The 13,387-nt window shown below is 32.0% G+C and overlaps 1 long non-coding RNA gene across 1 annotated transcript; it reads right to left on the bottom strand.

Moving 5' to 3' along the window:
- Positions 1-18: 18 nt before the first annotated feature.
- LOC109123701 (uncharacterized) lies at positions 19-813 on the bottom strand. The gene is made up of 2 exons (XR_002031487.2): positions 446-813; positions 19-357 (listed from the first exon to the last, which is right to left on the bottom strand). It is a non-coding gene; the product is annotated as an uncharacterized LOC109123701 (long non-coding RNA).
- Positions 814-13,387: the final 12,574 nt, after the last annotated feature.

Genomic DNA, 13,387 nt, shown 5'->3' with positions numbered 1-13,387 from the left:
TACCCTACTTTCACAAAAAAACCATAACAAAGTCATAAAATAGATTCTAGATTCAACTATACTAATAGTTTCAAACTTTAACAAAAAACCATAACTAAGTCATGAAATAGAAAATAGAGTCAACCATAATAATAGTTCTAAACTTTTACAAAAAATCCATAACTAAGTCATGAAATAACAACTAGAGTCAATTGTTTCAACTTAAATCCTCATCTCCAAGGTCATCATCATCCTCATCCAATGTATCAATAGTAGGAAAATGTCCACTATCATGTATCCCCATTTCATGTAAATCTTCATCTTCATCAATTGGTGTCAAATTCAACTCCTTCTCTTTGCCTTTGTCTCCACTTGTACCTAGCATAAAGAATTAATTAAGTGTAAATATTCTAAGTTTTTTTATTAAATTTAATCAAATTTATGACTTCAATTTTTGAGTACTTACTTGGTACTTCATTATGTTTCCTTTTGTAGGAATGTGAAGAAACCATGTGATCCGATGATGTTTCAGTCTCTTGGGAGTTGGATGACACAGCTCTAATGGCATCAACACTGAATAACTCATTATCTTGAAGCCAACAAAGATCAAGAAGGAGGAGGGGATCTTCTTTCTCTGCAATCCATTCATCATCCGAATCAATCTCCTCTACCAAAATCGGATCAACATTTTGTTTCCTTTGTAGACTTCGCTCTCTCAATCTAGTGTTGTGTCTTACATACACTAAAGCATTCAACCTTTGATGTTCAAGTCTTTTTTTTTTTTTTTTTTGTATGGATCTACAAATAATAAAAGAAACAAATTTATGTGTTAAAATGAAATAAGGTTCTCTAACATTGAAATATAAATATATGTATAAAAATTTACAAAAATAGAAGTATTAGCGACTCAAATGTGCTCCAATTTCTTTCACATCCCGAAGCACTACAAGTAAGGCTAAGGACTCGAATAGCAAACTTTTGCAACTCCGGTGTTGAACCCCCAAAACGCATCCACCAACTTGTAGGACTTCTTAATGTTCGAGAATCAATTGCAATATGACTCCTAAATTCACCCATTGCTTGGTCATATGAGTCCAACTGAATGTCAGCTTTTAAATGTTCTTGATAATCCAACATCCTATCTATGCATTCAAATAATCCCTTCCTCACCTCATCAGCATTAGAGAACTTATCTTCATACAACAATTGAGGATTAAGATAATAACCTGCTGCATGTAAAGGTAGATGAAGTTACGGAGTCCATCTTGCATCAATTTTTCTCCAAATTGGGCCATATTTTCTTTCCACACCCTGACAATTAAATGCAATCTTCTCCTTAGCTGAATTCATCAACTCATAAATATAACCCATGGTCGGTCTTTCCTCTGAATCAACCTCTCTCAAGACACTAACTAATGGAATAGTGGTCTTTATGCAAAAAGCAACATGAGGCCAAAAATTTGGATCAAACAACACTGTACTTCGAGTTTTCACACCTTCTACCTTTTTAGCCCATGTGCTTGAACACCATTTTTCTGAGGAGAACATTGCTATAAGAGTTTGCTTTTGCTTATAAAGACTTTGGAGAGTAAGAAATGCAATAGCAAATTGTGTAATTGCTGGACGAAGAAGTTCATGATTTTTTGTAAATGTTCTCATCAAGCTAAGAACCCAAGTATGCCCATATATGAACTTCACTACTTGCCTAGCTCGAGATAGTGTAGTAGGATGAACATTTAGCTTTCCAATATCCTCCAACATCAATCAATACAATGAGCAGCACAAGGAGTCCACCACAATTTTTTTTTTTCCATAAGCCTCATTCCAACATTCACATAATTAGAGGCATTATTTGTGATGACTTGCACAACATTCTCTTCTCCAATTTCTTCAACCACCTCATCAAGATATTTGAACATCAATTCCCCATTTTTTATTGTATCAGAAGCATCAATTGATTTCATAAACCAAGTGCCAGCAGGACTATTCACCAAAAAATTGATAAGACACCTACTCTTTCCATCTGTCCAACTATCAGACATAATTAAACATCCATATTGTTTCCAAGCTTTTTTGTGATATTCCATAATGATAATTAGATCATTCACCTCTTCTTTAAGAATCCATGTCCTCAATTCATGCATAGATGGAAGATTAAACCCGGGCCCAAAATTTGCAACAACATCTATCATAGGAAACCAATAAGGATCATTCACAGTGTTGAATGGGAGACCTTTTGAATACATAAACCTACCAATTTTTCTACACACTTCCTTCCTTTCTTCTTGCTTCCACTTTGAATTCAAAGTAGTTTGTCTAGGTTGTGAAATGGTAAATTTATCCATGGGTCCCCTAGGAATAGGTTCCCCACTTACACTCCCACTCCCACTCCCTAATGTCCCTATTGTTTTAGACAAGGCACTCTCATGAATTGAAGTTGGACCCATACCAATTTCTTGGAGCAATTAATTTCTTTTCATTTTTTGATCCTTAAAATTGGCCAATGCCTCTCTGCATTCCAATCTAGCATCTTCACTAACCTTGTTGCATGGTTTCATACCATGATGAGTTCCGGCTAAGTGATGCTTGAGTCTATTCACCCCTCCCGTGCATCTTTGATTGCAAAATTTACATCTTAAATATTGCTCCCTGGCAACTTCAATAACATACTTCCATACAAAATCTTTTCTTGAATTTTTTGAATCGGAGGAACTCATTCTAAAAAAAAAACACCAATAATAATATTCAAATTTCTATATAACAATATAATTGACTAAAAAAATAATAACAAGACATAATTGAAAGGAATTTAAAAATGAAATTCAAAATTTAATTGGTTTTAATTTTAAAAAACCAATGTTTTTTTTAGAGGAATTTAAAAATTATACACATAAATTTTAATTGTAATTTAATAATGAAATAAAGAAAATTTGGGTGAAAAATAAAATTAAACCAAAAATAAAAAAATAATTTTAAGTAGCCAATTTACTGGAATATTTAGAAAATAAAAATGGTTTGGATGAAAAATAAAATTAAACCAGAAATATAAAAATAATTTTAAGCAAATGATTTACTGGAATATTTACAAAATAGAAATGGATGAAGGAGAAACGACTGGCTGAGAGTCTGAGACTGAGAGCTGGTCAAAATTATTGGCTGAGGGGTCATATATATATATATATATGCATATATATTGGATGAAGAGGCATTTGATTAAAAAAAAAAAATGATGAAGTGAGAGACCCTGATTGCCAAGAGAAAGCCAGGCTCTGTGTCAATTTGTCGACTGCCATGGAAGATGGAGAAAACCATGGTAGATGGAGAAAAAGATGAAGAGATGAAGATGAGAGGAGGAAGCATCGGAGACGAAGAAAGGGAGATCGCGACCTGGAAATGAATGAGAGGGATCGCCGTCGGAGAAGATGCTCTGCGATTGGTCGTCGCCGGAGAAGATGCTTTGCGATTGGTCGTTGCCTGAGGTTGAACACTCCGTCACCGCTTCAGGTAGGGTTTCCTTTTGGAGTTTTTCTCCCAATTTCTGTTTGCCTTCAATCGGGACTCGGGTTTTGCTTTAGGGATCAGTTAGGGTTTTTTTTTTTTTTTTTTAATTTCTTCATGGGCACATCAGCTTCTACAATGCATGCGCCTTCTTCTCAGAGTGTAAAAGGCGAGATCAAAGTGCGCCTTAGACACGCCTCATTGGAAAAGGCGTACGCCTTTCTCGCATTGTGTTTTATTATTTACGCGTCAGGGTGTTTTTGCCCCGCCAAGCGCGCCTGAGATACCCCTTTAAAAACTTTGATTGTACTATCATAAACTCCCCTTTGGGCAGAGTCCACAATAAACAACTATTCTCTAAACATGAAGATCAACAAATAATTCATTAAAATTTATTTCCTTTGGGCAAATAAATTTATCAAATTATTTATCTCATTCAATATCCTCATGTTGTTAAATTAATTTGCACAATAACCCCCTTTGGGCAGGCGATTGTACAAATTAATCTGAAATTTTCCCCATCAACAAAATAGGAATTCATAAACTTGCAAATTTTGATGGTTAAATCACTTTGGTGAAATAACCTCAATAATTCACATGCAACGTTCCAAAATTGGGTAAATTAAAAAAAATATTGCCCAACAACAATAGTGCATATTAGCGATATATATGCATATGATCAATTATAGTTGCAAGAATTTGAACAATTTTTTTTTTAATTACACTTTAAACTAATTATTTAACTAGTTTATGTGATTTAGACCAAGTGGGAGAGTATGCTTGAAAAGGTTTCAATCTAGAGAGAGTGAGTACTACACTCCTATTCCATATATATTAGCATAATTTCTGGTAAATTCTCAATAGAAAATTATACCAAAAAATAATTTTAAGCTAATTAAATCACATAAATAATTAATAATTATTTAATAAATAATTTTGACCCTCAAAAAATAAAATAATATATCTAGAAAAATAGATTACAAAAAAACGAGCGCATAGGAAAAAACGGGGCTCAAAACGGACACCGGATGAGGTTACACGCGCCTCACACACTTGACCCGCGAGTGGGGAACGTGTGACATATGTGGCACGTGTGGCATGTGCTGGAGGTCATCTTCAACCTCCGGCATTGGGTCAAAAATTCTGCAATACAGGCCAAATGACCCGATTGCAACCCGGATTACAAACAATTGAAAAAAAAAAAGGTTTTTTTGATCGGGATCTTGACGGGTTTTAAACTTTAGGTTGTTTCTAACAATTCTAGGACATTTAATCATAAAAAAAACAACTTAAAGATCTCCGTAATTGATTAACAAAATTCGGTTTTTCATACCTCAATTGCCAAGATTGAAAAACTCTATTTTAACACCTATTTCGGCCTCATTTTACATGTATTTTTACCTTAACAATATAAGAAATCTCTCTACAACAATTAATTAAACAAAAAAACTTCTCAATCTTGCTCAATTTTTAAAAAAAAATATAAGACAAATTTTCTAGGGTTCATACCCATATTTTTGAATTTTCAATTTTCACCAAATTGAGCCAAAAAACTGAAATTGATGCTACATATCAACTATAATATATGTAAACAACAAAATATAAGAGTTTAATTTGAGTAAAACACAATAATTTGAAAAAATAAAATTTTTCTTGAATCTTTAAACAAGAAAATTCTGAAAATTTAAAAACTTAATTACTCCCAATTTAAACAACAAAATTGCACATATGATATATCAATTTGAAGCTTATGACAAAAGGAACAAAAGGCCTAAAGTTTCACAATCAAAAGAAACTAAAAAAAAAAAAAACATACACATTCATGGATCACAGATTCGGCTCCGAAAAGAAAATAAAATAAGAAACTAAAAATTTGATTTTTTGATTTCCAATTGTAGATCCTAAATCATGTAAATCAAGCTCTGATATCATTTGTAATGACCCGTTCCCAACTGTGTAGATATTGTTTGCTTTGGACCCAAAGGGGCCCCCACGGCTTTAAAACGCGTCTACTTGGTTAAGAGGAGCCTCTACATATATAGCGCCAAGAATTTTCTCCCCTATCCGATGTGGGACATCACAAACACCCCCCATGCAGACACAACGTCCTCGTTGTGTCCCACGGGATTGCGGGGTCAAACAGATAAACACCCCTTACGGAGCCAAACAAATCCCCACACCGGGGTCGGGGATCGACTCTGATACCATTTGTAAAATATTTACATAATCACATAGATTAATCATACATGATTAAAGGATACTAACAATAGGAAATCATTATAAAAAACATACCTATTTGAGCCATGATAAAAAACCGTGATTGATTGTTGCAACCAAGTCTTCCTCTTTATGATCTTGATAACAGCTATGGTGGCTCTATGGGAAAACAAAAAAACCATTTTTATCTAGATTAGAGAGGGGACTTAGCATAACTCAAATTGGATTCTCATTGGGCCCTCCCATAATGGGCTTCAATGAGACCCATATCCTACACTTGCCACTTAATTGAGCTTCTACTCAAAAGATGCAAAACCCAATCCAAAATATGATCACTAGTTAATTGGGCTCATTATATAAACTATCCATTAACCCGTTTTTGCAAATACAAATTATTCAATTAATGTTAGCCCATATAAAAAATTTTTCCAACACTTTCGGCTTCATAACTTCAATCCGTATCTTCATCTCTTTACATCTACCTTGTGTTTGCTGCTTTTCTCTCCCACCACAAGAAGTTCCCGTGTTTTCTCGAACATCTACACCAAATTTATAACAAATAGATTTTTTAGAAAATTGAATAATCAGTTTGTGAGAGCCAATAAAAATTCGAAAACCAAAAATCCTTACTTCCATTCTCATCAATTTCATCAAAGAACTTGATCATGTCGCATTGTGAAACAACGCAAAGGAATAGATCAATTAGTATGACAACGCCATACTTGTTTGGTAATGATCAAGAAAGTAAAATTTTCAAAAAATCAATTAATAAAAATTTTAAAAAATGGGACACCTGAAAGAGAGCCAATGTGGTGGGATGATAAGGAGAGAAATCCCATCATAAAGTGGAGGGATGGGGAGGCAACCCTCTTCTTCTTGATCCCATGCAGATTCCAGGTTTTCCATTTCGATTAAAGAAAGCGGCATCTTGAGAACCTACACTCACACCTGAACAAAGTAGAGTTTGCACTCAGCTTGTTCTTGATTTCTTGATTTGATAAGATAAGGTTTATAAGAAAGTTACTATTTATAGAGTTTCTATTTTGATAATACGTTTTTAATTGCATATGTATATCTAATGTGTTGGGTTTTGACTCAAATTCTTTATTTATTTAGTTTTAGGAAAATCAATATTTTTAGATAATATATATATATATATATATATATATATATATATTATTCATTGATGATGAAAAAAAAAAACATATTTTTTCATAATCCTCTCACCTGAATTCTGTAATCCTAAAGGAACATATCTAGAAATTTCATATAATCCTAAAAGAACATATGTAGAAATTTCCCATGAATCATCTTGAGATTTAAAGGAATATTTAGACTAAAGTTCTAATAAATATTATACTCAAATTATATATATTTTTATTATTATTTAATAATATTGTAGACCCTCTATTTGTCCTCTTAGCACATGCCCTATGAGGTGTTCTTTCAATACTCCACAATAGTTCTCTGGTGACCCATTCATACTCATACAAATTACCTTTTTGAGTAACCTTGGAGAGGGATTTTTTTTGGCCCTTCATTGTGACCATTGGTGGCCCTAAGTTAGATCTAGGGTTTTCCCTTTTAGTATTTTTTTTAGGATAGCTCATTTAGGTGCACCTTTAGGACAACATACTTAGGCATATTCAAGTACACTTTTTAGGCCACTTAGACACATTCTAGATCACCCAAGGTCACTTAAGCACATTTCTGATCACCCTATATGACTTATGCACTTTTCTGATTACCCTAAGTCACTTAGGCACTTTTATGATCATCCTAGGTCACTTAGACTCACCCAAGGTCACCTAGGCACCTTCCAAATTACACACACTCACCCTAGGTCAGTTAGGTACCTTATTGATCACCTTAGGTCATTTAGGATCATTGAGTCACACCTTAGGTCTCTTAGGCTCACCCTAGGTCACCTAGGCACATTACACTTGACCTAGATTCACCTAGGGCACATTTAGGCTCGCCATAGGTCACCTAGGCACATTGTACTTCACCTTAGGTCACTTTGGCACTATTCTGATCACCTTAGATAACTTAAACACCTTTTGGACACCCCTAGGCCCATTTAGGTTCACTAGGCCCACTTAGGTTCACCTGGGCCCACGTAGGTTCACCTAGGTTCACATTCGGGTACACTCAAGCCCATTTAGGACACCCTAGCTTGTTTAGGATCACTTGGACCAATTTAGGTACACCTTTAGAATAGCATACCCAGGCATGTTTAGGTACACCTTTTAGGTCACTTAGATGCATCTTAGATCACTTAGGTTCACTTAGACACATTTTAGATGCACCTGGGTCCATTTAGGTCACCTTTAGGTCGCATGGCTCACATTCATACATGGCTTACATAGTTTGCATGATTTGCATTTTTAACACTTGCATGTGCCTAGTATTTTTTATTTATTCATCTACTTAATTATTTTCATAAAATTGCATGAGATTGTTGATTTTATTTATTTATTTATTTTTTATTTGCATGAATTAAAATTTTAGTTTTTCTCATATATCTATGTATTGATATCTTCTATTTTCCTTTTAAATATTTGCTTGATTTGTATTGATTTTTTTTTTCCCAAGTTTTTAACTTGTATATCTTTTTATTTTTGTATGAGAATTTGGTGACGTTCCAATTAAGAGGACCGGGCTGTACATGGGATAGTGGAGACTTGAGGATCCGAGGGGCACCATGCATACATTGAGAGGATTTTGAGCTGTGGAGATCATGATAATATATGTGTTTGGTTGAATTAAAACTGAGGTTGATATAGAAGGATTCACATTAAGGAAGGATTGAGAAAGACTTCATGCATATGGAATTTTGGGATACCTACACGGCAAATTTTTTTTTGAGAGGATTGACAGGCACCAGAGGGGAGGGATATATGGCTGCATTTGTATTGTTTTTGGTTTTTTTTGGAAAGAAAAGGATTATGGGGGAATTTTTTCAGGAGAGGACAAGAATTTTTTCTGGGAGAGGGATGAGTTTTTAGGGAGGAAGTCAACACGGCTACCATAAGGATTTTTAGGGAGGAACAGTCACCATCCAGAGTGGACTCAGAGAGGGTTACATTGGGAAGGAACCGACCACAGAAAGGGAGGAGATTGAGATGCCTTTGGGAGTCTCCTTTGGAACTTCTACGATTGCAGAAAAGGGGGCCATCTTAGAGCAGACTGCAGAGTAGGGGGAATGGAGTGTGATTTTTTTAGTGATATCCAGCATTCTGGGGAGGTGAAGAAACACGATGATCTGGATGGGATTTGGAGCAGCGTTCGAAGATAAGAATGAGGCAGATCTTTTTTTTCAAAAAAAAAAAAAAAACAAAATGGAACAGTCCGGGTTTTTAAAGAGGGGTGTTTTGGGGACATCAGGATTGGGTCAACAACTTTTCTCCGTAGGCACATCACCATTAACAGCGCCCCATGGTCATCTGATCGTCAGCATCATCATCCTAGGACCTCCATGACCCCCCGTCACAGCCTCTTTTCCATCTAGCCACCTTCGATTGCCACATGCGAAACTGAACCACCGGTCCACACCGCCATGACAGTCCCCATCCATCTCAAAGCACTGCACCTTTCATAGCCTCATCCTCACCGCGCGTGGCTCCACCCACAGTCTTCATTCATGCGCCACCCTCATCAACAATCCTTCTCCCTTACGACACCGTGGCTACGATTTCCCTCTCCATGCTGTCACAATCCCGTGATTGCATCCATCTCCACAATCGACACTTCCGCTTACCATCCTCGTTCTTGGTCATACGAATCCTCCAATCCATCACCAAACCCATTCCTCATCGATATTGATCTCTTGCTTGTGGAGTTTCAAAATCAGAACATGAAGGTAAACTTTCTTACCCTGTTAAAGTTTTAGAGTTTGGTGACCGATTCTGTTTTAGTCCCATAAAAAAATTCACCGGTGCGACATATGGTGAAGAAAATTATGGATGTTTTGGGAGTCTATGGTGGTAGCGGAGGGATTGAGCCAATAGGATTTTGGGTTATGTAGTAGTCGCTTGATACTCTTTCCTTTTGTACCAATTTTTTACACGGTGAATTATTTTTCTTCGGTTTCTCCCATGTTTTTCACATAAATCCGTGTCTTATTTTCTTCTTGTCTATTCTTGTTTTTCATAACACACCCATTTCAGTTTCATATGGGTTTTGAGATTTATTTCATGTACTTGGGTTTAGTACTACGTTATTTTGATATTACATATTAAATCACGCCATTCATTATGTTTATGTTAAATTTGGATTTGAGGCAAATTTTCAACTTTGGCTTTAATTTTTGAGATAGGCACTATTAGTTGTTTGGGGTTGATGTTTTTTTAGTTGAAGATAGATTGGAGATTTGATTGAGATTGGTTGCTCATTATTGTGGGGATTTTGGGTTTAGGCATCAGGTCATTTGAGATAGATTGGAGATATATATAATAGTTAGACTTATAAAAATAAATTTCCAATGATCCGACTTGTAAATAAAATAAAATCTAAGATAACTTCAAAACATTTTATAAAAACAACATTTTTGTGGATAGGATTTGTAATAATAATTTCTCAAAATATTATAAAAAATCATTTCTTTAATATTTAAAATAAATTGTGAAAATAACATTTTAGTTTAGTTCTAGTTTATTCTCTTCGGGTTTTAGTGTTTATAAATATTTGTTTGCTTAGTTTTAGTTCATCTTTAGGTTTAAGAGTTTTATAATTTTTTTAGTTTGTCAACATAATTGATCTTATGTGTTAAAAACCTTGTTTCAATTTTGTTTGGTTAGTTTATATCTTGAATTCATTGATATTTGTTTTGATTAAACTCTATTTATTTGATTTAGAAAATTAATTAGTTTGAACGAAATAATTGTTTTGATTAAATCCTATTTATTTATTTTAGAAAATTTATTAGTATGAATAAACATATTGTCTTGATTGAATCCTATTTATTTGATTTAGGAAATTAGTTAGTTTGAATAAAATAATTGTTCTGATTGAATTTTATTTATATCCTGAGTTCCTTAACATGTGTTTAAATTGAATATTCATCTATTCATTTTAGAAATGTGATTAGTTTATATCTTGAGTTCATTAGTATTTGTTTTATTATTATTTATTTGTTTTGGCAATTTGGATAGCTTAAATCTTGAGTGCATTAACGTTTGGTTTGATGCCTTTTATTTGCTTTAGAGGATTAGGTAGTTTGAATAAAATAAATGTCTTGATTGAATCCCATTTATTTGTTTTAGAAATCAGAATAGCTCCAATAAAATAATTGTTTTGATTGAATTTTATTTATTTGTGTGAACTACATGTATGTCATATACAATAGTTAATGTTATTTAGGATCTCAAATTACTTTTGGACAATGTATGAAGGCTTGTTTTCTTGATTGCATGAGATGTACATATTCGAGTTTATTTTTTCCCTATCATTCAATCTTGCTAAGTTCTTGCTATTTCATTTAACTTATGTATGTACAATGTGTATTATGATTCACTATCATTATTATTTGTCATTATACTTGTTCTAACCCACTCTAACATTTTTGGAAGCACCTTATAAATTATGCATACTATCCAGGTACGCCTCTCCCCCTTTTTATCCTTTTAGTTTTGTAAATAGATATGTTTTATGTGTAAAATACCCTCATGCATGATTGTGTTTTGAATTGCTTTGACTAGTGTCTGGTCTCTTGAATAGAATAGAATGCATGTTCTATGTTATATATTTTATTGTTTGAACTAACTTTGATGTCTTATGATATCGCTTAAGTTACGGTTTAGGTACGCATACTACCATTTCTTTATGATTGTGTTTTGAATTCTTGTTTGGTGTTCTAGTGATAATAGAGTTTTAAAATCACCTTAACCTACCTAGGTAACCTCAATTAATTGATTAATTGACATACTTCGCTCAACTTAGCTAGTAGAGACCTTTTTAGGGCTTAGAGATGTGCTACCTTTTTAAGGTACCTTCTCGGACCTAAATTAGGGTTTTTCAAAGACACGCTTTTCCAAAATTCAAGGAGTCATTTTTCTTAGGGTTTTAGTTTTTTATTTATTTTCCCTTGAAAAAATAATAAAAATAAGTGGTGACTCCAATTTTTTTATAAAATACAGTTTTTCACATTTAAAAGTGAATTTCGCCGTCGAATGGGGACTCATATGAAAAATGTGGGTCCACAAATATACTAAAATTAGGTAAAATAATTCATGTAGGGAAATATCCAATTTCCATTCCTTACATTGACTTAACTTTCTTTTTCTAAACAATTACTTTAAATTTCTTTCTTAAGGAAATTTTAGCCTTATGTTCAAATTATTTATAACCTTCTATTAAAATTAATTCTTCAATATCTCAAATATGTAATCTTCATAAATGAAAACTAATGTCAAAATTCTTTAGGCTCAAGATCACACCAAAACACCAAAAACAATAAAGGTGTTTTTAGTATTTTTATAAAAATAAAGGGGTTTGATAAGTTGTTTTCAAAAATAAAAAATAAAAAATATTTAAATAAGTTGTTTTCAAAAATAATTTTTGAGTTTTGATTCTATAAAAACATTATAAATTCAATTTATATAATATTAATTAAATTTGATCTAAGTCTTATTAAAGATGAAATAATTTGTAATTAAAAATAAATTAAAACTTAAATAGTTTTTGGTAAAATAATAATACTATTATAATAAAATTATAATTTTTACTTTTTATAAATAGAATAAATACTATTTTAGTATACGATAAAAACATAAGGATATTAACTTCTTAAAATTTTTTGTTACAAATGAATAATAATTTAAAAATAATATTTTATTTAAAATAAATAATAAATAAAATTTAACTTTTTTTAACATATAAATGAGTAGAGTTTTCTTATTACATGCATATATTTAGTACTCAATTAAGAATATAATATTTTAGAATGTTCTAATTTAATCTACAAGTCCTTGGATTAATTTTTATGAATTCCAAATTTTTAAAAAAATTAAAAATTCATTAAAGAATTCAAATTATTAATTATGTCTTAATTTATAATATATTAAACTAGTGATAAAATTTAAAAAAAAAAAAGAAAAAAGAAAGAAAAAAAAAAGAGTTGAGTGTATAGGAGAAAAAGTAATGACTTATAATACATTATTTTTAATCTATTATTTTTTATAGTGATTATATCTATTTTTTGAGTTTTAAATTATTTTTTTATTTGAAGTTCATTTTTCTAGTGCAAAAAAATTGTACAAAATATAATTATGTATAGAAAAAAAAAATTATAGACTCACTATGAACTAACTTTTATTTATAAATTTATGGTATTAATGGATTTATTATTTGAATTTTAAATTATTTTTAAAATTACTAGATTCATTAATGAATTCAACATATTAAGTCTTATTTAATTTAAGAGTTTGTTTGCCTAATGATAAAAAAAAAATGAAAAATAATGATTCTATATAGAAGAGAAACAATAAAATCATTCTAAACCAATTTTTGTCTATAGTCTTTTTGTATTAATTGGATCATTATTTGAGTTTTTAGCTTATTTTTAAAAATTATTAGACTCATTAATAAATCCAACACATTAAATCTTGTTTAATTTGGAGTTTATTTGCATAGTAGAAAAAACTCAAAATATAAATTTTTAAGTTATTTATTAAAAATTTATTGCATCTATTAA

The sequence above is a fragment of the Vitis vinifera genome, chromosome 13 (assembly GCF_030704535.1).
Source record: "Vitis vinifera cultivar Pinot Noir 40024 chromosome 13, ASM3070453v1".
Lineage (NCBI taxonomy): Eukaryota > Viridiplantae > Streptophyta > Magnoliopsida > Vitales > Vitaceae > Vitis > Vitis vinifera.
The sequence above is the reverse complement of the archived record's forward strand: the minus strand, read 5'-3'. Positions and strand labels throughout refer to the sequence as shown.